The 27,640-nt window shown below is 35.6% G+C and overlaps 1 protein-coding gene and 1 pseudogene across 1 annotated transcript in view; both read left to right on the top strand.

Annotated features, from left to right (window-relative positions):
• RANBP17 (RAN binding protein 17) overlaps positions 1 to 27,640 on the top strand; it is a 417,598-nt gene that overhangs the window by 98,471 nt on the left and 291,487 nt on the right. The gene's annotated exons all lie outside the window — the stretch shown is intronic.
• Positions 18,355 to 18,452, top strand: LOC111727322 (annotated as a pseudogene).

Genomic DNA, 27,640 nt, shown 5'->3' with positions numbered 1-27,640 from the left:
CAGGATCAAATAGTAGGTCCACTTTTAGTTCCTTGAGTATTCTCTAAACTTCTTTCCAAAAAGGTTGTATTAGCTTGCATTCCCACCAGCAGTGTAGAAGTGTTTCCTTCTCTCTGCATCCACACCAACAGTGGCTTTGGGATTTTGTGATGTGGGCTAATCTTACTGGAGTTAGATGATATTTCAAAGTGGTTTTGATTTGCATTTCTCTGATGATTAAAGATGATGAGCATTTTTTTCATGTATTTGTAGGCCATGCCCCTGTCTTCTTCAGAGAAGTTTTCTTTCAAGTCTCTTGCCCATATAGAAATGGGGTTATTTGTTCTTTTCTTATTGATTAATTTGAGTTCTCTGGATTCTAGGTATTAGACTCAGACTTTTGTCAGAAGCATGACCTGCAAATATCTCCTCCCATCCTGAAAGCTGTTTGCTTTACTTACTGTGTTCTTGGCTGTGCAAAAACTTTTTAGTTTGATCACATCCAGTAATGTGTTTTTGGAGTTACTTCAGTTGCCTGGGGGTAGGGGTGGGGGCTCCTCCTCATAAAATATTCTCCCAGGCCAATTTCTTCAAGTGTTTCCCTGCACTCTTATCTAGTATTTTTATAGTTTCATGTCTTAAGTTTAAATGTTTTGTCCAGTGAGAATCGATTTTTTTCAATGGCGAAAGGTGGGTGTCCAGTTTCAGTCTTCTACAGGTCGCCAGCCAGTTCACCAGCACCATTTGTTAAAAAGGGAGTCATTCCCTCACTGAATATTTTTGATAGGCTTGTCAAAGATCATTGACAATAAGTAGCTGGGTTCATTTCTTTGTTCTCTATTCTGTTCCACACATCTACGTCTCTTTTTGTGCTGTTTTGATCACTATAGATTTATAGTATAACCTGAAGTCTGGTAACCTGATACCTTCATATTTGTTCTTATTTCTGAGTAATATCTTGGCTATTTGAGATTTTTTCTGATTTCATATAAAATGAAGCACTGTTTTTTCAAGCTCTTTAAAGTATGACAATGGTGCTTTACTAGGGATTGCATTAAATCTGTAGATTGCTTTGGGTAGTATAGACATTTTAACAATGTTCATTCTTCCCAGCCATGAGCTGTTGACATCTTTAGCTATTTCTTTTCTCAGAGTTTCATAGTTCTCTTTATAGAGTTCTTTTATGTCCTTTGTTACATAAATTACCAGATATTTCGTCTTCTTTGGCACAACTATAAAAGGAATAAAGTCCTAGAATATATTTTCAGCTTGACTTTGTTGGCATATATAAAAGCTACTGATTTGTAAGTATTGATTTTGTATCCTGAGATGCTGCTGTGTTCCTTGGTCACTTCTAAGAGTTTTGTAGTTGAGTCCCTGGGATTTTCCATGTATGGGATCATACCATCAATGAAGAGTGAGAGTTTGATGTCCTCTTACCCTATTTGGATACTCTTGATCGCCTTCTCTTGCCTGATTGCAATGGCTAAGAGTTCCATTACTATGTTGAACAGCAATAGAGTCAGTGGGCATTTTTGCCTAGTTCCTGTTCTGAATGGAAATGTTTTCAATTTTACACCATTCAATATGATACTGGCTGTGGGTTTGCTGTAGATGGCCTCTATCAGTTTAAGAAATGTTCCTTCTGTGCCGATTTTCTTAAGTGTTCTGATCATGAAAGGATGCTGGATATTATCAAAAGTTTTTCTACATAATTCAGAGAATCATATATGGTCTTTGTTTTTTATTTTATTGATGTGATATATCTGCCTATGTTGAACCAACTCCGTAACCATGGAATAAAACCAACTTGATCATGGTGTGTGATTTTTTTGATGTGTTGTTGAATTCATTTAATTCTGCTCTAATTTTGATTATTTCTTTTCTTCTGTTGGGTTTGGGGTTGGAACATTCTTCCTTTTCCAGTTGCTTGAGATGATCCATTAAGTTGTTGGCTTCCTCTCTTTGTGTTTTCTTGATGAAGGCTTCCAATGCTATAAATTTCCCTCTTAGGACTGCCTTTACAGTATCCCACAGGTTTTGATAATCTGTGTCTTCATTATCATTTCGTTCCAAAAATTTGATGATTTCCTTCTTCATCTTGTCTTTGACCCAGCTATCATTCAACCTATGATTATTTAGTTTCCATGACTTTGTTTGAGTATGAAGATTCCTGTTGCTGTTGAGTCCAAGTTTTACTGCATGGTGGTCTGAGAAGATACAAGGAATAATTTCTCTTCTTCTAAATTTGCTGAGGTTTGCTAGGACATATACTTGTGGTCCTAGTATATTATCAGTTTTGGAGGATGATTCATGGGCTGATGAGGAAGAACATATATTCAGTTTTATTAGGATGAAATATTCTGTAGAGGTCTGTTAAGTCCATTTGTTCTACAGTCAGGTTTAAGTCTAATATTTCTTTGTTTAGTTTCTTCTTAGAGGATCTTTCCAAACTATCAAAGGGTTGTTAAGATCTCCAACTATTATAGTGCAGGAAGATATCGAGTTGTTAGTATCCGTTAGAGTTTGCTTTATAAATTGAGGTGCATTCTAGTAGGGTGCATAAAAGTTAATTTTTGAAATTTGTTCATGTTGGGTGTTTCCCTTGAAGAATATGTAGTGACTGTCCTTGCCTTTCTTTATTTTTGTTGGTTTAAAGCCAGTTGTATCTGCAACTAAAATTGCACTCCCTGCTTTTTTCTGGTTCACATTTGCCTTTATGATAGATGTCCATCCCTTCACCCTGAGTCTATTTTTATCCTTTAAAGGTAAGATGAGATTCTTGTATGCAGCAGATATCCAGTCTGAGTTTATGTATCCAGTCAGCCAACCTGTGCCTCTATAGAGGACAATTTAAACCATTCACATTAATTGAAGGAATTTATAAGCCTGGTTGTGTTTTGGTTGTTATGTTTTTCAGATGTCCAGTGGACATTTTTAATCCTTTAGCCACTGTGGAAGTTGGGTTTTGTTCAGAAATTTCTGAGTGAGTTTTTTTTTTCCTGGTCATTGTGGAGGATGGGTCTGAGAATATCCTGGAGAGCTGGTTTAGTTATGGCAAACTTGTTCAACATGTCTATGTCATTGAAGTATTTGATTTCTCCACGACAAATGAAACTCAGTTGAGCTGGATACAAAATCCTGGGCTGAAAGTTGTTTCGTTTTAGGAGATGGAGGATCAACGACCATCTTCTTCTGGCTTTATACGTTTCTGCTGAGAGATGTGCAGTCATTCTGATATTTTCTGATATTTCTCCCTTTGTAGGTAATGCTTTTGTTACATCTGGCTGCTTGCAGAATTTTCTTCTTTGTCTCAAGTTTGGTAAAGTTAATCACAATGTGTCTAGGAGATGCTTCATTTGGATTGAGTCTTGCTGAGGTTCTGAAACTGTCTACTATCTGAATTTCTGTATCTCTTGCAGTACTTGGGAAATTCTCCTCCATAATCTCTTGGAGTAGAGCATCCATACTTTTAGGACCATCCTCTTCTTCTTCAGGAATTCCTATAAGACAAATGTTTGATCTTTTAGAGTGATTCCCACAGCTCTCTCAGGGAATGATCAAGTTTTGCTTTCCATTTGTCTGCTTCTTTGAGAGTTTGGGAACATTCAAAAACTTTGTCTTCAGTTTCAGAGATCCTTTCTTCTGCCTGGTCAACTCTATTACTAAGGGATTGTACTGTATTTCTGAGCTTTTTTATTTCCCTGAGCTATGCTATCTCTTTTCTCATTGTGTTTATATCTTTTGTGACTTTGTCTTTGAATTCATTAATTTCTTGAAACAACTTTAGAACTATTCTTTGGATTTAAATTTCTAAGTTTTCGTCCATTCCATTTATCTTATTTGCCATCCATATTCTGAATTTGATTTCTGACATTTCAGCCATTTGTTTATGTGTGGCATCTTCAGTTGTATCTCCTTTGTAATTGATCTACTCTGGTTATTCATGTTGGCAGAGTTCTTCTGTTGGTTCTATATCCTGTTTATTTTCCACGGTTTGATTATTAGAACTGGTAGAGTGAGAATGAATTGGGGTTCCCAGGTAGTAGAGATAGTCAGCCCCTTAAAAGTGCTAGGCTTTGTAATTGTGGCTTATCTCCTACAACCTTACAAAACCCCCTTTTAGAGTTTTGGCCAGATACTCTGTGAGGACCTACTTGGTGAGAAAGCCCAAGCTTGCTTTGTTTTGATATAGGCCAACCTCTACCTTATCCTAAGAAGCCATAGTATTAGGTTTAAATCTCGGCTGTGAAGAGATAGACAGCTGTGGTGCCCAGCCCCCACCCTTCAGTTCTTTTCCACTGTAGAACTTTGAAGGTCAACCTCAGAGTGTCCCTGGATGGACAGACCCAGACACAAGTTCCAATTAAATTGTCTCAGGCTATGCAAACCCTGCTCAACAGAGAGGAATACACACCCCTGCCTGCCAGACTCAGTTCACACTGTTGGCCACTTCTCTGCTCACAGGCTCAGTTGGAGGTGGGGACCATGTCCCTGTCAGCTGGTCTCAGTTCAGCCCCAGCAAGCCTCTGCTTGCCAGACTAGTTGGAATCTAGAGACCACACCCCTGCCCACCAGTCTCAGTCCATACCTGGTGAACTTCTGCTCACCAGGAGTCAGATCATGCCCCTATGTACAGGTCTTAGTCTACTCCCAGAGGCTTGCCAGCTCTGTTGGAGTCAGGGGACCACGCCTTGGCCATCAGGTCTTGGTCCACACCCAGCAAGCCAGGCCCAACTGGGGCTGTGTACCAGCCCTGCCTGCCAAACTGAGACCACACTTGGCAGTCACTTTCCCGCTGTGGGCACCATCAGAGCCAGGTGTTCTGCACCCGCTCTCGCCAAACACAGCCTGAACTGAGGGTCAGCACCACCACTGGCCGGGCAAAGTCATAACAAGGGGACTACCCCTCTTCCCACCAAGTGTTCCTTTCTTCCCACACCCTCTTTCTTTCCCGCTAGTCAGATTCTGTCCTGATGTTTGGGGGTCCACGCTATGTTTAGATCTCTAAGGAAAAGACCAAACATTCTGCGCTTTACAGGGGGCAGAACTTCAGACTGCCATGCGAGATGGGAAGGGTGAACTGGGAGTTTGAATTGTGGGTGAAAATATCTGTTCAATATTATGCCTGGAGGAGTGGTGTCCAGGTTCATAAGTGGGACCTCCCTGGACAAAGAGACCTGGTGGTTAGCAGCTCTCTCCACTGAGGTAAAATGAGAGTCTTTTGTTTCCTGTTCAATGGCAGATAGCTTGCAGTAGGCCTCTGGCTTGGAGGAGGGGTCTCTTATCCTCTAGTTGGTAGGCTTTGTACCTGTAGTTTGTTTTCTTGAATGCTCTTCCCTGGAATTACAGCTTGCTGAACTACTTTCTTGGGTCAGCTGCCCACCTTTGGCTTCATAGAGTCTTATTCTGTCCCATTTTTCTCCCTTTGATCCAGAGCCTGTGCTGAGGAGTGCTACAAGTCAGCCATCTTCCCAGAATCCCCCTGAATTGATTAATTTCTTGAAACAACTTTTGCACAACTCTGGATTTCTATTTACATCTTTTTCTCCATTTTATTCATCTTATTTGCCATCCATTTTCTGAATAATTTTTGACATGTCAGCCATTTGTTTATGAATGACATCTGATGTATAACTTTTGTCATTCCTTGTGGGGGTTGATCTACTCTGATTATTCATGTTGCCAGAGTTCTTCCTCTGGTTCCGCCCCATGATTATTTTCCTCAGTTTGAGTATTAAAACTGTTAGCGTGAGATTAGATTGTGGATTCCAGGAATTGTATTTAACCAGCCTTTTACCAAAGAGTTGGGACTAGTGATTGTGTCTTTTCTCCTACAGCTTTAGAAAGGTCCCTTTCAGACCTACAGCCAGACTCTTGACAACCTAATTGGTGTGAAAGGGCTAGCTGGCTGTCTTATAGTCAGCTCGCTTCTATTCAATCCTATGGAGTCATGGAATTAGGCTAAAATTTCACCTGTGGGGAGAAATTTCTTGTGGGGAGATACAAGCAACTGAGATCTACCTCCCTCTAGTGACAATTGCAAGAGAATCAGTCCCTCCCACTTCAACACAACCACGGCTCAACCTTGGAGTGTCCTTGGGTGGACAGCCCAGGTAGAGAGTTCCAAACCAGTTATCCTAGGCAGCACAATCACGGCTCAACTGTGAGAGTTCAAACGGTATCCAGCAACATGATGGTCGGGATCCACAGGCAGCTCGGATCCAAAAACCCAGGAAGCTGGAGTTAGGCTCCCTTTGGTGGTCAGTGGGTCAGGAAGGCCCACCCAACCAATGGGTCAGGCCAGAGGGGTTGGTGTCTACTTCCCTGCCTTATGCCACAGCCTCGCCCCACCACTGGTGACTTCATGGGCCTGTGGCCCAGCTCCCCTCAATGGGCAAATGTGGCAGGGATATGGGCCTGCCATAGATAAGGGGGTAGGGGGTCAGTGCCTCCTCCCTGCTACACTCTGCCACCAGGGCAACCTTGTGAAGCCCAGCTCCCTTCAGTGCTCAATGGCATCTGGGGAGTGTACCACCAGCGTCAGTCCCAGGACGTGTTCGTTACCATCCGTAGGCAGGTACCGCTGCAGTGTATACTCTTGCTGAGTCCGTGTCTTAGTCCCAACCATGCTCTGCCCAGGCAGTAGGCTTATTTCTAGCTCACAGCATCTTTGTCTCTGTCCCAGCTGCCTTCCAACGGCAGCCCTGGAGGTTGAGGCCCTGCTCCCTCTGGTGGTCAATAGAAATGGGAAATGTTGCTCCAAAATTTAACCCAGGGTGTGAGCCCTGCTGCAGCAGCAGCAGTCTGCGCACTCTATCATGGGCCATGTTACTCCCTCTCCCTGTGTCTATGTGTTTTCAGCGCAGTCATACAGCAGCCCATGCCATTCCTAGATCTCTCGAAGAATTGCCAAACACTCTGGACTCTGCAGAGGACAAGCTTCTAGACCGCCAGGAGGAGGGGAGGAGTGGACTGGGAGCTCAGAATTGTGGGTAGAATATTTGTTCAATTTTATGCCAGGCGGGAGAATGCCTAGGCTCATAGGTGGGATCTCTCTGGAGAAGGAGTTCTGATGTTGAGTGGCTCTCTCCCATGGGTTGAAATAGGAGGAGATCTGAACTCTTCTCTCTTGTAGAAAACACACAGCAAGCCTCTCTCTTGGAGGAGGGGTCTCTTGTCCTCTTGGCAGTGGATTTTGTACCTGTAGTTTGTTTCCTTGGAGTCGTAGCTTGTCTCAGCAGGGATGATATGTACTCTTCAATCTTCTTTCTTAGCTCCTGACCTTCACCTTTCTTGAGAACCTTCTGTTCTTTATTTCTCCTCCTGGGTAGGAACTTCTATGGAAAGCTGACTCTGTTTGGCCATCTTACCCCCCATCAGTTCTAATTATTTTAATTATCAAATAGTATTATAGTGTATTACAGTGCCATATTTAGTCATTTTTTCTGTTGATCTATATTAGATTATTTCTAGTTTTTCAATTTTAACATACAGTGCTACAGTAAATATTCTTATATCACTTTCCTCATGAATGTCTAAGAATTGCGTGGAGATAAATAGTAGACATGGAATTGCTGGGCGGGAGAATATACCTATTTTTAGCTTCACTAGATATTGTCATGTTGTCTTTATTAGTCTTCTAACAGTTTATTTTCCCTTCATCAGCAGGCAGGTGTCTGTTTTGATTGCTCTATATTGTCATAATACTTGTTTTTGTCAGACTTTAAGTTTTTCTCATCTTTAGGAAATATATTTCTTCATGTGTTATTTTTCTGTTTAAATTTTTTTATTGGTTTCTCATTATTTACAAAATAAATTCCCCTTTATCATCGAACGTGTCCTTTAAGGCAGGGCTAATTAGGGAGTGCTGAGGTCCTGTGGGTCCCAGTGACCTATCCTTTGAAATCATTTCATCTCCCAGGCCGTTGCATTCTGGGCCTGTGATAGGAGTGGCATCCTCACAGATCTCTGGTAAGTCTTCAGGGTATTCTTCCCTTGTCTTAAGGAATAACACCTGGCCAGTCCATGCTAATCTGCTTATCAAATGGTTACTTGACCATACCCTTGATGTTCTTTCCTGAGCACACACTTTCTCATATCTTTCAATATGGACAGGCTGAAAACTTTCTAAATCTTTGTCTCTTTCCTTTTGATTACAAATTTTGTCTTTAAATCATTTCTTTCTTCTCACACTTTATTATAAGCATTCAAGGGGAAGCCAAGCCACCACTTTGCTTGGATTAGAAGTTTCTATAGCTGGATATCCTTTATGATGACTTAACCAGTTCTACCTTCCACAGAACAGAGTAACAGATACAGCCAGATTCTTTGGACAACTAGTTTCTTTGCCACTTTATAATAAAGATCACCTTTCTTCTAGTTTCTAATATCATGTTTCTCATTTTCATGTAAGACCTCATCCAAATGGCGTTTACTGCCTATATTTCTATCAACATTCCATTCACCATTATTCTGGTATTCTTTAAGAAGCTCTCCAGTTATGTTTTCTATAGCTGAATTTCTGTGCATGTGCAGTGAACTGTCCAAAAACAAAACAAATAAAATATTCCATTTAGAATAGCATCAAGAAGAGTTAAATAGGAGTAAATTAAAAAAAAAAAAACAGTGTGAAAACAACAAAACATTGCTTGAACAAATTATAGGGGATCTAATAATGAAAGACGGGACTTACTATTCTCGAGGCTTAATATTGTTAAGATTATGATACTCTCAAAATTTTTCTACAGATTCAACTTAATCTCTGCCAAATCTTCGCTATCTTTTCAGGAATTAACGAGCTTATCCTAAAATTCATAAGAAATTAAAAGGACCCAGAATTGCCAAAACAATCTTGAAAAAGAATGAATTTGGAAGATGTACATTTCCTTATTTCAAAAGTTACTACAAAGCAGTAGTAACCAAGATAATGTGGTACTAGCATAAAAGAGTAGACATATTAAGAGTAGACATATAGATGAATGAAATAGAATTGAGAATCCAAGTATAAATTCTCACATTTGTAGTCAGTTGGTTTTTGACAGGATATGAAGACAATTCATAGAGAAAGAACAGTCTTAACAAATGGCACTGGGACAACTAGATGTCTATCTGCATATAAAGAACGAAGCTGCATCTCTGTCTCACATCATACATAAAAATTAAGTAAAATTGAATCAGCCCTAAGAGAGAATTAATAACATAAAACCTTAAAAGGAAAACGTAGGAGTAAGGCTTTATGACTTTGATAGTGGCTTCTTAGCTATGACACCAAAAGCTCAAGCAACTAAAGAAAACAATAGATACATTGTAGTTCATTGTAAGTATAGTTTTGTACACTTTTTAATTCAAATGAAGCAACCCAGTAAAATAGGAGAAGGTATTTGTAAATTATGTATTTGATAAGGGACTTATTTCTAGGATATATAAAGAACTCAATAATAAGAAAAATAACCCAATTTTAAAAATGAGCCAGAGATTAACAGTTTTCCAAAAAAGACATGTGAATGGCCATTAAGCACATGGAAAAATGTTTAGTATCGTTAATTTTCCTGGAAATTTATGTCAATGTGACAGTGAGACACATCTTCACACTCACTAGGATGGGTATACTCAGAAAGATAGTAAGAAGTGTTCATGAGAATGTGGGGAAAGAAGACTCTGTATACACTGCTAGGAGGAATGTAAAATGGTACAACCAATTTGAAAACCAGTTTGGCAGTTCTTTAATAGGTTAAACATAGAGTTACCATATGATCCAGTAATTCTACTCTTGTGGTATATGCATCTGCACAAAAACTTTACACAAATGTTCATGGCAGCATTATTGCTACTGGTCACAGAGTGGAAAAAATCTGACTGTCCATCAACTGATGAATGGATAGATGAAATTTAGTATGTCCCAAATGACATGTTATTCTGCCACAAAAATGAATGAAGTACTTCTATGTGCTACACTGTGGATGACCGTGGGAAGCACTATGCTAAGTAAAAAAAGCTAGTCACACACACACAATGAATATTATATGATCCATTTATATGAACTGTCTGGAATAGGAAAATCTGTAAAAAGTAGATTATGTGTATTAGATGCCTACGACTGGGGTTATTGGAGATTGAGTAAGTATGGCTAAATGGTATGATTTTCTTTTGTAGTATTGAAGTATTTTAAAATTGATTATATGATGATGTATGTATCTGTATATACTAAAAATCATTGAATTGTAAACTTTAAGTGCATTAATTATGTAGTAGGTAAATGTGTCACAGCTGTTACCAAAAGAAAAAAAAAAATCAAAAACTCACTTTTAAAATTGGGGAAAGATTTAAATAAGCACATTGAAAGAAGGTATCCAAATGGGCCCATATCCATTTTAAAGATGTTTGGTTTCCTTAATCATCATCAGAGAAATACTAATTAAAACCTAAGTGAAATACCACTACATATCTGGAGAAGTGGCCAAAAATTAAAAAGACCAAAACCAAACCTTGATGATAGTATGGAACTCATATTTCCATTTGTTTCTGGGGAGAGTATGAATTACTATAACTGTTATGAAGAACTATTTGGTGATGCCTAATAAAGCTGAATTGCCTACCTTATGACTCATCAGCTTAACTCTGAGATATTTACCCAGAACAAACAAGTATATGTTTCAAGTGCCATGTGCAAAATATGTTTATAGCAACTTTACTTACACTAGCCCCAAACTGGAAACAACCGAAGTGTTTGTCAACAGTAAAATGGATAAATAAATTAATGTGTAGTAATACAGTATAATACTACACAGCAGGTTAAAAAAGAAAATAACTATAGCATATGGAAAAATTTGGATGAATTTATAATAATCAGTTTAGCCATGATGATGAATGAAAAAGTCAGATATGAAAGGGGACATATTTTATGGTTCCACTTACCAATTTTAATAATAGTAAAAACTATTTTATGGTAATAGAAATCAGAGGGATTACCCTTTGGGTAGGAAGAGGACACTGACTGGGAAAGTAAACAGAGAGCCATTTGGGGGAGCTTGCAGTGTTTTATATTACGGGTTATGTGAGCATATACATATGTAAAGATTCATTGAGCTCATATTATGGTTATGGACTTTATATTTTGCCTCAGTAAAATATTTTTAATAAAATATCAGTAGGTTTGGAAGATAAAGTAGATGTCACTGAAAATATAGACTAGAAAATTAAAAATCTATGATAGGAGAGAAAAATAAAATTAGAAAATCCAGGAGGTCAAATATTCATTAATGAAAGTTCCAGGAAGAGAGAATGAAGGAATACTAGAAATTTTCCTGTAACCAAAGATAAAAGTTTCCATAATGAAAAGGACTATGGAGGGGTCCAGCAAAATGAGTAAAGGATGATCCATATCAAGGTACATCATTGAAAATCCACATCATCCAGAAGGAAAAAAGAGAAGTTCCTAAAAGCTTTCAGACAGAAAAATGGAATGAATATTATACTGGCCTTCTCAATATTAGAAAGTTAAATGGTGGCCTGCCAGTTTTGAGGAGAAAATGAATTCCAACTTAAAATTTTGTATCTAGTAAAACTTAAGTAATTGTAAAGGTAGAATAAAGACATTTTCCTCTAGACAAAACCTCACACTTTACTGCATTATATCCTTTATCAGGAAGTGTTACAGAGGGGTGTCCAACCCATAGCCTGCAGGCCCATGCTGATTTTGTGAGAAATTTTTTTGCTTTTCATATCAGATATGAACAGTATGCACAGACCTTTTTTTTTTTTTTTCTAATCAGCTTTCACTAGTGCTCATGTATTTAATGTTTGGCCAAAGACAATTCTTACTCCCTCAGTGTGCAGCAGAAGAAAATGTTGGACACCACCTACTGTAGGCTGTGTTCCATCGTATTAATAAGGTGCACCTAGAAAGAGGAAAGAAAGCATGGGATCTGAGAATCAGGGGACCTAACAAGAGAGAGGCTGAGAGAAGCTCTAGGACAGTTGCTTGCCTCAGGGACAGAGAGCAACCGCTTTACACTGGAGCAGGTGGGAGGTTGTAGGTTTTTTTCTTTTAAAGGAACTGATAGATTACCTGATGTGTTTGACCATATTGAGATCAGAAGAAGTTTTATAGATCTGGAGTAGTGTTTGAGGACCATTGAGCAGAAACGCTAGGCTAGAGACTTAGGCAAATGAAAAGGAAGCCAAACATTTGTACAGGAAAGAAAATTCGGTTGTAGTATTGTAGCTCAGTTATGAAGACAGTCAAAGGTAATGTCAGAATTTCAAAAATCAAGTGATAGCTCTGTCAAAATGTTATTTGGAAGAATGAAAATAATAGAAACAGCTAAAAGAATTAAGTGAGTTGACTATTAAAATACAATGTGGCAAAGAGTATGTCAGTAGTTTTCTGTAATTACTGTTTGATTTTTTAAATTATGTATGTGTATAACTTTAATAGAAATACAAATTAATTTGGAGAATTACCTACAGTTTTATACATGTAACGATAATGGTAAGCATTTGGTGTCAGGGAAGAACAAAGGACAGGGTAGTTAGCCCAGATTTTGGGAATCAGAAAAAGCTTCTAGGAAGAGAGATTTCTGAAGAATTAGTTGAAGCTCCTCACAAAGAAGGAAAATGGGGTGCCTGTTTTAGGAAGTAGGAATAGAATATGCAAAGACGTCAAAAGAGATGTATATCACTAAGGCTTATAGTATCCCCTGTGAGCATTGCAGGCATTTAGTAACATATAATTATGGTATTGCAGCATGCTCATGGAATAAAATATACTAATCAAAAATGTAGCTAAGGGTAGGCAGGGTAGCACACTGTAATCCCAGTGCTTTGGGAAGCTGTGATGGGAGGATCACTTGAGGCCAGAAATTCTAGATTAGCCCCAGGCAACATAGCAAGCTGCTGTCTTTAGGCGAGAGGATTGCTTGTGCGCAGGAATTCAAAGGCTGCTGTGAGCTAAATCACAGCATCATACGCTAGCCTGCGTGACAGAGCAAGATCCTGTTTCTTAAAATGAAAAAAGAAAATTAAAGTGTAACTTAAAGTTTAATGATATATATAAATAGAGCATCTATTTAAAATATTAAGATAACAATTTAAAACATTAAAATGTATAAGTATAGTATTCCTTAGCAGGGGTCCTCAAACTTTTTAAACAAGGGGCCAGTTCACTGTCCCTCAGACCACTAGAGGGCCGGACTGCAGGCCTTGGGACCAGCAGGCTGCTAAGCAGGACAGGCAGCCGTGGCAAAAACACCCGGCGGGCTGGATAAATGTCCTAGGCGGGCTGTAGTTTGAGGACGCCTGCCTTAGAGTATATCAGAATTTTATGGTATTCTTTTTATATCCATTATTTGTTCCTTATAGAGTGACTAGTGCTTTCTTTTATTATGTAGTTTGTGCTACCTCTATTGTAATTAGAAATTATTTTAGTTTATTAGTTGAAAATGATTTTAAATATTATAGTTTTATAGTAATTGTCCACTCACTTAGTAGAAAAAGTCCATTTAAAGTTTTAGCACAATTAAAGTTGGATTTTAAATTGTGAAAGTAATAAAGAGCTCTTTTAAAACCCTCACATGCTTGTACCATACTCCTACCCCTTGGCTTCAAGATATCTACTCAAAATTTGAAGTTTTGAATTTTGTTTTTAAATCACTTTATTTATTCAGGCTAACACTATCATCAAGTTCATCTGATTACAAAAGTTCACCAGTGGGTGAAATTCCAACAATTAGTAAAAAGGTGGTTTAAATGTTGGCATGTATTTTCTTTTAAAAATAGATTCACAAAGAACTGTTTAATCAATGATACTGATAAAGTATAGTATATAAATAAAATTTGCTTAAATTTTGGGCTCTCCAAACAGGATTCCAGAAATTGTGAAGGAAGCAAGTTGCCTTTCCCTCTTTGGATTTAAATTTTGAAGTAGACAAGTTAGTCTTACAGGCTTTTCTCTTCCTTTCTTCACTCCTTATTTTGATATCCTATCCATTCTTCCATCACCAAAGGGATTTCATCTTCTAAAATGAAAAGTATGAGGCCAGGCGCAGTGGCTCCCGCCTGTAATCCCAGCACTCTGTGAGGGTGAGGCAGACGGTTTGCCTGAGCCCAAGAGTTGGAGACCAGCCTGAGCTAGAGCGAAACCCCAGCTCTAAAAAACATAGCTGGGGGTTGTGGCGGACACCTATAGTATATCACTAAGGCTTGTAGTGATATAACGGGAGGCTAAAACAAGAGAAATGTTTGAGCCCAAGAGTCTGAGGTTGCTGTGAGCTATGATGTTACAGCACTCCATAAGGCAGGAGGTGGGGACAAAGTGAGACTGTGTCTCTTAAAAAAAAAAAAAATCATCTGTATGTATTTTTTTCTATCACCACTCAGACATACATACACATGCACAGACACACACATGCTATGGTCCAAATTTGCTTTCTTTCCAAGTACCTAGCATCTGCCACATGTCAGCTGGAAAGCATTCTAATTAAAGGATGTCATGCTAATGTATAAATGAATTCTCCTAGAAAGGATTTTCCCTTTCTAAAGAAGATGTTTATTAGAGTCAAAGGGTTCAAATGGTATGACAAAGAGAAGTTAAAAAAAAAAAAAATCAGTTTGTGTTAGGGTAGCTGCTTGGATGGGGGGTGTATGCCTATGCTAGTTTCCCACTGTGTTTTGCCTTGATTCTACTGAATCTTGGAATTTCCTATAAATTTCCAAGTTGCTTTTCAGGAAGGTTCTCAAGACAAAGGGTTATAAGGTTATATAGTGCAAGCAGGGTAGTAATTGATAAATAGGGTGACCGTGTACATCTAGATTTGCTTAAGATTTACCCAGCTCACCTTTCATTCTCAAAAGTGTCCCTGTTTAAATGAGAAATTATATGATTGCCTTATGTATACATCACATTTATAAATAGGATATTGTCATAATTTATGAATAGGAAATAATTTTTTAAGGCCAAGGATGTGAGCCTTTCCTTTTGACTTTGTGGCCGTCTAGTACGTGAGTCAAAAAAGCTTTGTTTATAAAGCACCATGAACTAGTGATACACGGATAAGCACCTTGTATCCTTTCTGTGGAATAACTTGGAATTTGCATTAAGAACATGGAGGCGCTCATTGATATATTTTTAAAGTGTCTGAAATAAAAATGAGAATTACCTCAACTTTCAAGCTTCATCTCATGTATGGATTTATAAATTGTCTTGTGTAATTATTTGTTATCCCGCTTGTCTCCTACTGTTGAGTGCACATAGGAAGCAGCAGATGGCATTCTCTCCCAACAATTGTTAGGTCCTCCTGTATGGAATGTTGCTATCAGTTACTATTAAATTGAGTAGGAAATCACTTGAATAATGAGACAGAAAAACATGTCAACAGTAACTTTAATGTACTGTTGTAATTGTAGGTGTGATCCAATGTTGAAATAATAAGCTAGCTACTGCTTCTGGGTACTTGAATGTAATTTTGATTGTTGGCAGAATGTATCTTTGATACATAGTTTTTGGGGGAAAAAGTGAGAAATTCAATCATAAGGAAACTATTTCATGTGTAGAATTTTCACTTTGGTGAAAAATAAATAACAGCTTTAAAACGTTTTAGACAGTAAATGTTTGTAATATTCCAGTGTGCCAGATATATCATATGGATTTATAGGGGGAAGTACCTGTGACAGTTAAGAGTATATTTTGAAGTTTGATTATTTGAGAATAATGCTCAATGACTTGTGGATTTTTCTTCTTAAGTGTTTTAAAACTTTAGAGACATTTTCCCGCTGCTTTTAGACAACCATTTACTACTATATAAATGTATCATATTCTGTTTTTATAATAGATAACAAATAACAGTTTGATCTACTTAGGTTTTCTTTCTTAGTGAATGGCTAATACTTACACTCCAAGTTAATGTTTGTACTTCTACATTGTTTTATTGCTCAGGGATTTGTTCTTTCCATAATATATATGAAAATAACAAATTTCATATGTATATAACACATCAGTATTTAGATATGCCCTTTTTAAAAATTGTGATTTTTCTATACCCCTCCCTACTTAAACTTACCCTATAGGGTGTGTCAGCTGTCAAACAAAAACACATTCTGTACCCTTGCTTAACAGAAAGTTGAGCAAAGCAACTATAGGCTTAATTTTATTTTAAAAAGTCTGTGCTATATAAATGGATTTTGCAAGTTAAATTTTTAAGTATTAAGTACATGTAAGTGTTGATTCAAGTGCACTAGGCACTAGAGTAGCAGGTTTTGGGCAGAAAAGTCTAAAGTTAAAAATCTTAGCAGCCACTGGTATTTAAAATTATAGTGTAAGTTAAAGAGATATACAATGTAAATTAGAAAAATATGGCCTTAGATTTTTTAATAAGCTATTTATCACATCAAATTAAATATTTGACATCAAATCTTAATGTGGATTATATGTATTTTTGATCTACATTTTCTTCTTGTTTTGCATTTATTTTTAATGTTGATAAATTCTAAAGCATTTATAAAATGTAAGATCTGTAGATAAAATTCCAAAGTACAACTCCATGTTCAGATTATAAATGACATTTATTACTTGTTCTCTAGAGTAATTGTAGTTTGATGATAAATTTTTTAAAAAGTAAGGTAGAAGGCAATAATTTCTGCTGATGGAGATTAGTAAGTTTTCTGTATGTATTCCAATTTAACTTTTGGTGTTTGGTTATTTCTTAATGATTCTATGAATAAGAATAAGAAATGAAGTAGCATGTAGTATTTGACTTAGATGTACTTTGAAGAGCTTTCAGTACCAAAGAATACTCTTTTGTCTGAATGCTTGCAACTTGGGAGAAAAAGAATACTCTAAAGCGATTTTAGTTACTAAATTTTATAGCTCTAAAATCCCTGCCCCTCATTGGTCTGTAATTTTTTTAATAGTCATTGAATCTTATCAAAATCAAGTGAGGCATAGAATATACAACTTTTCTCTTAGGAAATATTTTCCGTAATTTAATTATTTCCACAGTTCATGATATATATGTGTATATGTATATGTGTATATGTATGATTTTTGCCTTTATTTGATAGTTTTAGCTTCCAGGGTAAGGATGTATGTAGTTGAAAATTCAGAGACTCTGCTGGATACCTCATTGACCTGTTTGTAACTTGGAGATGGGAGATCTTCGTTACTGAAGTCTTCGGGTAAAATCTGCTATCTTAAATATATATCCAAGTTACTTAAAGGAAGGTCTCGTGTCTTCAGTGATAGAATGACATGTAAACCTTCTATTGAATTTTTACTAGAAATATGTTCACTTGAAATAGTGGTACAAAAATTTGTTATCTTTATTGTTAAGTATCAAATAGCTATCAGTGAGAATCTTATACAACATTCCTGAAAGTACTTTTTCTTTTGCTTAAAATTTCTCTAAGTGTCTTGCTTAAAGGAAATCAGGATGAGATTCAATCTATCCTAGCTGAGAAACCCTGAAGCTACTCAGTCTGTGTAAATAATCCATTCTACATCCTTTGTTTTTTCTTCAGCAAATGCTTAACGTGTACTATGTTATGATGACTTGATCATCAAGAGAGATAAGAAAAGTCATTTTGGCTACAGGTTTGTAAATAAATATTATAGAAATATTCCCAGAAGGTTTTAGGCTTCAAGATAGTGATCCTATAGTGTCAAATGTGTCATACAAAACTAAATGAGTATTATTGTGGACCATTTTGTTTAAAATCACTGTTGCATAGGTTCTTAAAACTTCTCTGTATTAATCACGTATGTCCTAATATGTTATGCTTTTTTGTAGGGTAAGTATAAGAAGATAATCATAGGATGTTATACCCAAGGTACATTAGTATTTGAAGAAGAGATATAGCCTGAGAGCCTGGTATTAAGTAAACTTTTTAATAATATTTTGGGGGTTTTTATATTTTTTCTCAAATATATACCATTTATTGCTAATTCTTATTCTTATCTAGTATCTCGTATACCCGATAAGAAAAATTAACAAGCTAGGCTTATATATGCAAATATTAAGCAACAATTGCAGGCTGTTTATTAACTTACATGTAAGTGAATTGTTTTATATTTACAAAAATGTAAAATAACAAGCTAAAATATTGGCAAGAAGACAGAATATGATAAAATACTAATTTGTTGTCTTTAGTATTAAAACGATGAGCAAGTATTTTCTTTCTGCTTTTTTGTATTTTTAGATTTTACCTATTGGTTATAAATATTTGGGAAATCCAGCAAAGTCTAATTTCTTAGTTATGACTGTCTAAGTCTGTATAGTACTGCCTTTGTTCAGGTGATAATTTTTGGCAACAATTTAATTCATAGCATAGATTGCAGTTTATTGAATGAATTTTGAAAAAATATTTTGTCAAGCCCTCATTGCGGTAACACATATACTAAAATTGGAACTATACAGAGAAGATTAGCAAGGCCACTGTGCAAGGATGACACAAAAATTCGTTAAGTGATTCACATTTTTTAAAAAATAAAAAATTGTCAGTCTTTAATCATGCTTTATTTTATGTGTTATAAATCTAGGTTCTACTACACATAGATGAATGCATTGTGCATTTATTAATTTTCCACTGATTTCAGAGAAAAATGTATGCTTATATTTATTTATCAAATTAACTACCTCTTGGTTACCACCATGTGGCAGTAACACCAGATAAATAGAACTGTAGTAAAGTGGATTGTAATAGTTAAGTTTTATATTCCAGTTGGTACATTTATTTTTTTCCTTTCTGTGAAAAGACTAAAAAAATTTTTAACTTAAACAAAGGATAAATGAGCATTCTGAATAAGGCTCCTTTACTGTCCTAATGATTAATGATCACTGAACACTTTTGAAAGATTAGCATTTTTCAGAGCTGCTAAAAAAATATACTGTTTTATTTAATTACAAGAAAGTAAAGGCTCTTCACACTGACAGGTGGTGGAAATTAGCAGGCAGTTTTGAAATTGTGCTGTGCACAAGAAATTAGATCTCATTTTAATTCTGCTTTTCTCAACTAGCAAATGAGGTTAATGCCATACATATTCAGCTGATATGGATGAAGAAATTGATATAAAGTAGATCAGCATCGCTACAGGGCTAGATTAATTTATAGGTAAAGAGGCAGTGATAAATGAAAGTAATGTAGTAGTGGTCACTAAACTCCTCTGCCATGAGGGATTCAATAGCGTTAGTTGCTCATTAAAGGCATTGTTGGGTGCATCAAATAGAAATTTGAAAAGGAATAGCCAACTAACCCCTAATTATCAAAATACAGAAAATACTAATTATGCCTTAATTAGCTTTTCTTTTAATGTACTGAAATTTGTTACTTTTTGTGTGGCACAAATGGATAGTTATATCAACAATAAATAGGTTGTTTTAATAACTTTCTTTTACCTCTGGGAAAACTACACTCCAATTTTTAATATGCAATAATGCTTCTCTCTAGCCTGTAGGAGATGAAAATTATTAAGTAGCTTTATTTTTTTGAAGATTTTACAGCAGCTTTGGGAAGAATTATTTCACCATGCATCAATTACTTTTAATTGAACTGAATATTTTTTAGATTGTACCAAATGCTTCCCATTTAAGTTCAGCATTTAGAATTTTAAAAAGCATCATAGTGCAACCTGCATATAACCTTTGTCGTGTGTTATAATAAAATAATGATTATTATTTATTTTGAATTTTTAAAAAGAAACCCAAGGTAGGACTTATAAAGTTCGTCACCTTATTTGTTTCTGGTAGTCAGTGTGGAGAATTAGGTACTATATATTCTACAAACTTGGCTTATGATTCTTTTTCTTCCCCCAAATAAAGTAGTTGTCAAAAATCCAGTTGAAAAGGATTATTCATCTATTCAGAATAAAAATGCTGCATTGTAGTGGGAAGAAGCTTGGGCTTTTAGTCAGATAGCTCTGAGCCCTGCTTTGGACTGCTTACTAGCTCTTACTACCCTTAGGAAATCCATTAATTTTTCTGAGTATCGGTTTCCTCACCTATCAGGAGGAGTGATACCTTTTACAGAGATGTTATGATTAAGTAAAATATAACATACCTAGCATAGAATTTACTATAATGGGAGATTCTAAAAAAAAGCAAAAAGTTGATGTTATTGATAAAAGTAAGAAGATGGAATTGTCTTTTTTTTTTGGTCGGGACTGGGTTTGAACCTGCTACCTCCAGTATATAGGAATGACGCCCTACTCCTTTGAGCCACAGGTGCCACCAGATCGAACTGTCTTTAAAAAAATTATCTTGGGGAAATTCTCTTTAAAGAATTATATATAATCGTTAGAACATCTAGTGTAATTCTAAACCTGTGTTGGGAACCATCTGATTTATCACAGATTAATTTGTGTATCTGTGTGGAGAATTTGTCAATAGTTGGTCATTGGCAGCAGGTATTTAAAGTGACTATAATAGTAGCAGATAATCTACGTTTATGTTCTCTCCTAATGCCAGGCAGACCTAGGAATTAAAACCAGATAATATTCTAAAGCTAAGACTCTAGAAAAAAGACAAAAGTATGCATCCTTAGCCAAATCTGTAATTAGTTCACAAGCTCTTCTTCCACCCTTACTTGCTCTTAATTGCTTATAACTAGATTTGTGTTTGCCCCAGTCTTTTGATTCTCCTTCTGCTCTCCTTTTGAGGGTAGTAGTCATGAGATGCAATGGCCATAAAGTATATCTATGACACTGAGCCTCTCTGACTTTGTTTTCCTTATCCATAAAATAAAAATAATAATATTCTTTGCTCCTTTTGTTTCGTTTTTATTAAAACATAACTTTGTACATTGATGCATTTATGGGGTTCAGTGTACTGATTTGATATACAATGCGAAATGCTTACATTGAACTATACACTCTTTTCTTAATAGTTTTGAAATGTACCATTGCATCATGCACATTAGGTGAAGTCCTCCCACATAACTTCTCTCCTCCCACCTCCTTCCTCCCTTTTCCTGTCCTCTTCCCTTCTACTTTCTGGAGTATAGTTATGTTTTACCATTCATATGAATGTGTAGGTGATTATATACTGATTTCATAGTAGTATTGAGTCCATTGGATACTTTTTTCCTATTCTTGAGATACTTTACTAAGAAGAATATGTTCCAGCTCCATATTTTTTATGGCTGCATAGTATTCCATGGTGTACATATACCACAATTTGTTAATCCATTCGTGGGTTGATGGGTAATTGGGTTGTTTCCATGTCTTGGCAATTATGAATTGGGCTGCAATAGACATTCTGGTGCATATGTCTTTGTTGTAGAATAATTTTTGATCATCTGGGTGTATACCAAGTAGAGGAATTGCAGGATCAAACGGTAGGTCTACTTTTAGTTCCTTGAGTATTCTCCAAAATTCTTTCCAGAAAGGTGTTATTAGCTTGCATTCCTACCAGCAGTATAGAAGTCTTCTCTTATCTCCGTATCCACACCAACATCTATAGTTTTGGGATTTTGTGATGTGGGCTAATTTTAATTTTATAGTTCCTTTACTGGAGTTAGATGATATCTCAAACTGGTTTTGATTTGCATTTCTCTGATGATTAAGGAGGATGAGCGTTTTTTCATGTGTGTGTAGGCCATGCACCTGTCTTCATCAGAGAAGTTTTCTGTTCAGGTCTCTTGTCCACATAGAATTGAGGTTATTTATTCTTTTCTTATTGATTAGTTTGAGTTCTCTGTATTCTAGCTATCTGACCTTTGTCGGAAGCATAACCTGCAAAATCTTCTCCAATTCTGAAGGTTGTTTATTTGCTTTTTACTGTGCTTTTGGCTGTACAAAAGCTTGATCAGATCCCAGTAATGTATTTTTGGTGTTGCTTCAATTGGCAGGGGGGGTCCTCCTCATAAAATATTCTCCTAGGCCAATTTCTTCAAGTGTTTTCCCTGTACTCTTCTAGTATTTTTATAGTTTCATGACTTAAGTTTAAATCCTTTATCCAGTGAGAATTGATTTTTGTTAATGGTGAAAGGTAGGGGTCCAGTTTCAGTTTTCTACAGGTCACTAGCCAGTTCACCCAGCACCATTTGTTAAATAGGGAGTCTTTCCCCCACTGAATATTTTTGATAGCCTTGTCAAAGATCCAATGACAGTAAGTAGCTTGGGTCATTTCTTTGTTCTCTATTCTGTTCCACACATCTGCCTCTCTGTTTTTGTGCCAGTACCATACTGTTTTGATCACTATAGATTTATAGGATAGCCTGAAGTCTGGTAACCTGATACCTCCTGATTTGTTCTTATTTCTGAGGAACGTATTTGCTATTCAAGGTAATATATCAGTGTATTATGCCAACATTCTTTCATCAATTGTATCTTTTTGCCAAAAAGATAAACAATTTGAATAGAAGAAAAGGAAGAGGAGAGAGCAGGAAAGGTGTTCAACAGATTTATCAAGATATGGATGCTGTAATATCTTAAAAAAAAAATAGTCATACAGTTGTAAGGACTTTACCTAAAAATGCAATAAGTGTAACCTGGTTTCTTGTACCCTCAATGAATCCCCAACAATTAAAAAAAAAAAAAAGTCATTGCCCAGTATACTTAACAGAATTGGGCATGTTAAATAAGCAGTCTATGTGAAGTCAGTAAACTATGAAGCATTATGCATGACTCCATTCTATGTTCAATGAGAATATTACCTTTCGCTTGATTATAAACAAATCAAAAAGAATAATTAAGGCAGTGATTCTTAAGGAAAAAAGAGTGAGTTTGTTTCTGCATAGGAAAGTGAGAAAGAATGTCAGAATGGAGGAAAGACAAGATTTTTATGTTCATCAGTCGTGATGAGATTTTGAAAGGTAGTTGAATTAGAGTAATGGTCTCAAACTGAGGCCCAAGATCCACAGCATTAGTCCATCTGGAAACTTGGTAGAAATGCAAATTCTTGGGCCCCACTCTAGACCTAGTGAATCAGAAGCTCTGAGGATGGGCCCAGCAGGCTCTTCAGTGATTCTGAAGCTTGCTAAGTTTGAGACCCAGGGAATTATTTACTTGAAGACAAATGCTCTGTCTTGTTTCTTTTTATCATCACAAGGAATTAGGGTTTTTTGGTAATGGCTCCCAACCATGTTTAAACCTTAATACCTGATCCTTTCTTTTTTTCTTTTATCTTTATGTAAGTTCTAGAAAAGGGAAGAAGGAGAAAGCCACTTGCTCATTATACGTTAAACATTATCCTGAAGTACTTAGAGGAAAGTATAAGTCAGTAGGATCTGTGTTCTCCTGTCCCAAGAATGAAAGTTTGTATGATTATTATTCTGGGTGCATATCTAAAGATAAAATTGTTTTTAAATTTCTCATAATGTAGAGAACTTTTTAGAACTTTTAGACTTTTTAGAACACTACAGTCTGAACTAGTACAGTTTAGAAAACTATACTCTGAACTGTTTTAGTTCTCAAATGTTGTAACTTTTCCCTATTCTTAAGATTTATATATATTACATTGCTGATTATTTCTACAATCTAACTTTTTAAAATTAATAAGTTTAAGAAAAGTATTTCAGATGCTGTAACAAGATTAGAGCAGCAGTCATACTTACTATTTCTAAAATCTTAGCTTTAAAATCTGATTGTTTGGATTTAATTGTCAGCTGTGTCTCTTATTAGCCTGTGATGTTAGACAAATATGTGATACCTCTGAGCTAGTTTCCTCTTCATTTAGAAAATGGGAATAATAGTTCCTAAATTTTAGGAAAGTTTTGAGATTACATGAGAATACATATAAAATAGTTGACATACAAGTGTATATGAATGTTAAGTACTATGATGATGATGACGACAATGACATCCACTTTGATTTAACTAATACATACTTTTTTTTAGCTTTATGAAATGTTAGAGGTAAGAAGATATTACACGTGTAATTTTCATGAGCACTTTCCAAGCTCTTTTTTATAGATCACAAGGCTACTGCAAACAGAATTTAGTAAGTTAATAGTACTTGGTTTAAAAAGAATTTTTTTTTCCAAAATAAATTTAGAAATTCAGAAAAATTGATGTAGTATATCTCTCTGTTAGACATGTATAATGTATATTGGTATATTAAAGGTTTTAAAGAGGTCCCACCTTAAATGATCCTTGACACTTAGCAAAATTACTTAATCATAAAAACCTTTTCTGTGGGGAATACCTACTTATGTTTTACAAAATACAGTCTAGCAAATGCTGTCTAGATCAACTTCTTTCTTTTATAAAGAAGCATTTCCTCCACCCCACCCCATCAAAATTGATGACTTACCTAATCATGCAGCTGTAGATTTAGTTTAGAACTTAAAGCTCTTCCTAGTCACGTTTACTTGTTCATCTAATCAAATTTCGATGTAATAATAATCATCATCAGCTAATAATTTCAAAAGGAAAATTATTTGATTGAGTAGAAAATTTGGTGTGGTTATATGATGTAGAATGTCAAGGAATAAAGGAATGAGAGATAATGCTAATATAGCACTGCTCATTTTTGTCTAATTGTAGGAATATTGAGGACACTTATTGAAAATACAGGTTATCAGACTCCTGGAAATTTTGATTGGTAGGTATGAGGTGGTTTATTATTCCTAGGTCTTAAATGAACAGGCCTAGGATTTCCAGAATTTGATCTTTTAAGAATTTTAAGTTTTACGATCCAGAGTGACTTGAGAATTGGTGTTAGCTTTCTGCAGAATATGCTATATGAACTATAGACCAGAATGTGGTATGACATGAAATACAAGTAAAACTCACTTCATGTACCCTCACATCTGAGAGAAAAGAGTTTGGCTCATTGCTTACTTGTTGCAGTTCCTTTTTAAATACCCTCTAGTAGCTATTACTTGATACAATTCTATAAATCTGTCTGTTAAAGTAACTGTAGGGTCATTTAAAGCTATATATTTTAATCAACCTAGCAGATTATCAGCAAGCTATATGACATTCTTTTTTTTGTTTATTTTACATTGGCGACTCATTAAATTTAGTTTTTACTTTATGAACATGGCTATGTTGGATTTACCATAAAGGCATAGGATGTGTATAATTTAAAGTCAAATCTAGGTGCTTTTATGTCAGAAAATAAGCATTTCTAACTGGAAATTTTTCATAATACATATCTTGAGCAATAACATGACCTTTATAAACTGGTTCTTAAGTTCTATCAAGACAGTAAGAATTCTTAATGAAATGAGAGTAGTTTCTGGTATGTATTAAATTGTCTGCTTTTAAATAAATTTTCATGGTTGGGCTGCACATGTGGCTCAAAGGAGTAGGGCGCCGGCACCATATACCAAGGTGGCAGGTTCAAATCCAGCCCTGGCCAAAAGCTGCAAAAAAGAAAAAAAAATTTTTTTTTCATGGTTGAATCAGTTAATTAATGGCAGAAAGTCAAAGACATTATTTGTAAGTGATAAATACAGAGAATTCAAGGAAAAAATTGCATAAAATTCTAATAATATATACCAATTACAAAAGATGAATGCAAGTCACAGTCACATTTGACTTCTACAATTAAAAGAGATACTCAATGTGGGTACCACCAATGTCCAGACACTTCTGATTATGGTGAACTGTTGATTGAGCAGTGTTGATCAAAATATCCACCAGTGTTGGCTGTGCATGCCAATTCAATTTCTTTCTGAAGTACTGCCAGTGTAGCTGGTTTTCTGTGGTACTCTACATCTGTTAAGGTCCTCATAGGTAGACATCAAAGGGTTTGCTACCATAATTAAATTCAACTTTGAAAAGTAATACATTGATAACATTTCTTAAAATGTGTATACATTTTTGGCACTCCTGCTATATATAAAGTACATGTTGTCATAAGCAAAGATTTTTATGATCTTATATGTTCCCTTTATATATTATAGTTGAAATACTTTTTTTTTTTTTCTTTTCAGTTTTTGGCTAAGGCTGGGTTTGAACCCACCACCTCTGGCATATGGGGCCAGCGCCCTACTCCTTTAAGCCACAGGCACCACCCTGTAGTTGAAATTTTTGAAATTTGTTGTATCCATATCTTTTCTTTAAGTTCTTGAAATGTATTAGCCAAGCTACACATGTGCAGTTAGTGTTTTTATTACAAGTTTTTAATTAGCATTCTCTAGGTATTAGACTGAAGGTATGTTTGGGTAGTTTTGACTTTTAAAGTAATAATACTATTGTCTTTTTTCTCTAGTTTATTTTTTAACCTATCATACTTTCCTTCATGTTTTGACTTCAGAGAAATCAAACTAAATGAGATATAATGTCAGGGTTTTAAAAAATGTTCATATCTTTTGACCCTGTGTTGCATGTCTGGAAGTACCTGAAGAAATAATCTGAAATGCAGACAAAGCTTCATATGCCAAGGTCTTCATCTTAGTAATATTTAAAAGAGTAGATGATTGATTAAATAAGTTGTAATAGAGCCATGTGATGAAATATTAGGCAGACAGTGAAATTTGTTTAGCCCAAATATAAAAAGCTTATGCCCTGAACTCCCCTTTTCTAGGCATAACCACTGTTATCATTCCATATTTTTTCTTTTATGAAAAATTTTTACATAGTATGATGTTTTGGATATAATATTATACTTAAAAAGGGGTAAACAAATAGCACGTATGTTTTAAAATTCACCAGAATAGGTTGGAGGAAAATACATTAAAATATAAATGTGAGGTGCAGTGGTGCACCTTTATAGTCTCAGGTACTGGAGGCTGAGGCTAATGTGTCCTAGACTGCAGTGACATAGCCAGTGCCTTACAGCCTAGGCAACATAGGAGACCTTGTCTCTTTAAACAAAAAAAGGTAATAAAAAAATAAAAATAAATAAAATAATTAAAGAATTTTTTTAAAAGGTAATGTTCATCTTCGGGCATGTTGCTATGCATTTTCCATTACTTGTCTTCCTTCTCTACTTTTATTTTTTAAAAAGCTCATGGATAAAGGACAGTCTTTGGACCTCAGAAAGGCTAAAAATCTCAACATCTGAAGGAGAGAATGCTTGAAAAGGACTCTCTCTTTTCTCATTGTCACTAAATTTAAATGTTACTTATAATAATTTTTTCCCAAAAAGCAAAGCAATGAATAAAAAGATTAAAACAGTAGCATATAAATAATGTCAGTGGCATACAAGATTGGAGGAATGAAAAAATTGTTTATGAAAATTTGAATTGGCTAGAGTGATTATAATAATACTTGAAATGGATTTTAGAGGAAGCAAAAGTGGTCTTCATGGGATTTGTTACTTTGATCACTGAAAGTTGGGAATTTATTTTATTCATGCTGTGTTAAGTAGCTTTTCAGCCATTAGATAAATATAAAGAAATTTGTCTTTTCTGGAACATTTTGATTTTATAAGTTATAACATGCCAAAACGTTTCTACAGATAAAAAGTAAAGACAGCCTGTTATTTCAGCTCTTTGGTACCAAGGTGGGAGGATTGTTTGAGTCCAGGAGTTTGAGACCAGCCTAGGCAATGTAGTGATGGGACCTCCATCTCTACAAAAGAAGTATTTAAAATTTAGCTTTTTTTTTTTTTTTTTTTAATGGTGGTGTGCACCTATAGTCACAGCTATTTGGGAGACTGAGGCAGGCAGATTGCTTTACCCAGGAATTGAAGGTTGTAGTGAGCTATGATGATGCCCTAGAATTCTAGGCCAGGCAACTGAGTGAGACTCTGTCTCAAAAAAAAAAAAAAAAAAAAAA

The sequence above is a fragment of the Otolemur garnettii genome, unplaced genomic scaffold, assembly GCF_000181295.1.
Source record: "Otolemur garnettii isolate 467f Iridium unplaced genomic scaffold, OtoGar3 scaffold00003, whole genome shotgun sequence".
Lineage (NCBI taxonomy): Eukaryota > Metazoa > Chordata > Mammalia > Primates > Galagidae > Otolemur > Otolemur garnettii.
This window is presented reverse-complemented; position numbering and strand designations above follow the sequence as displayed.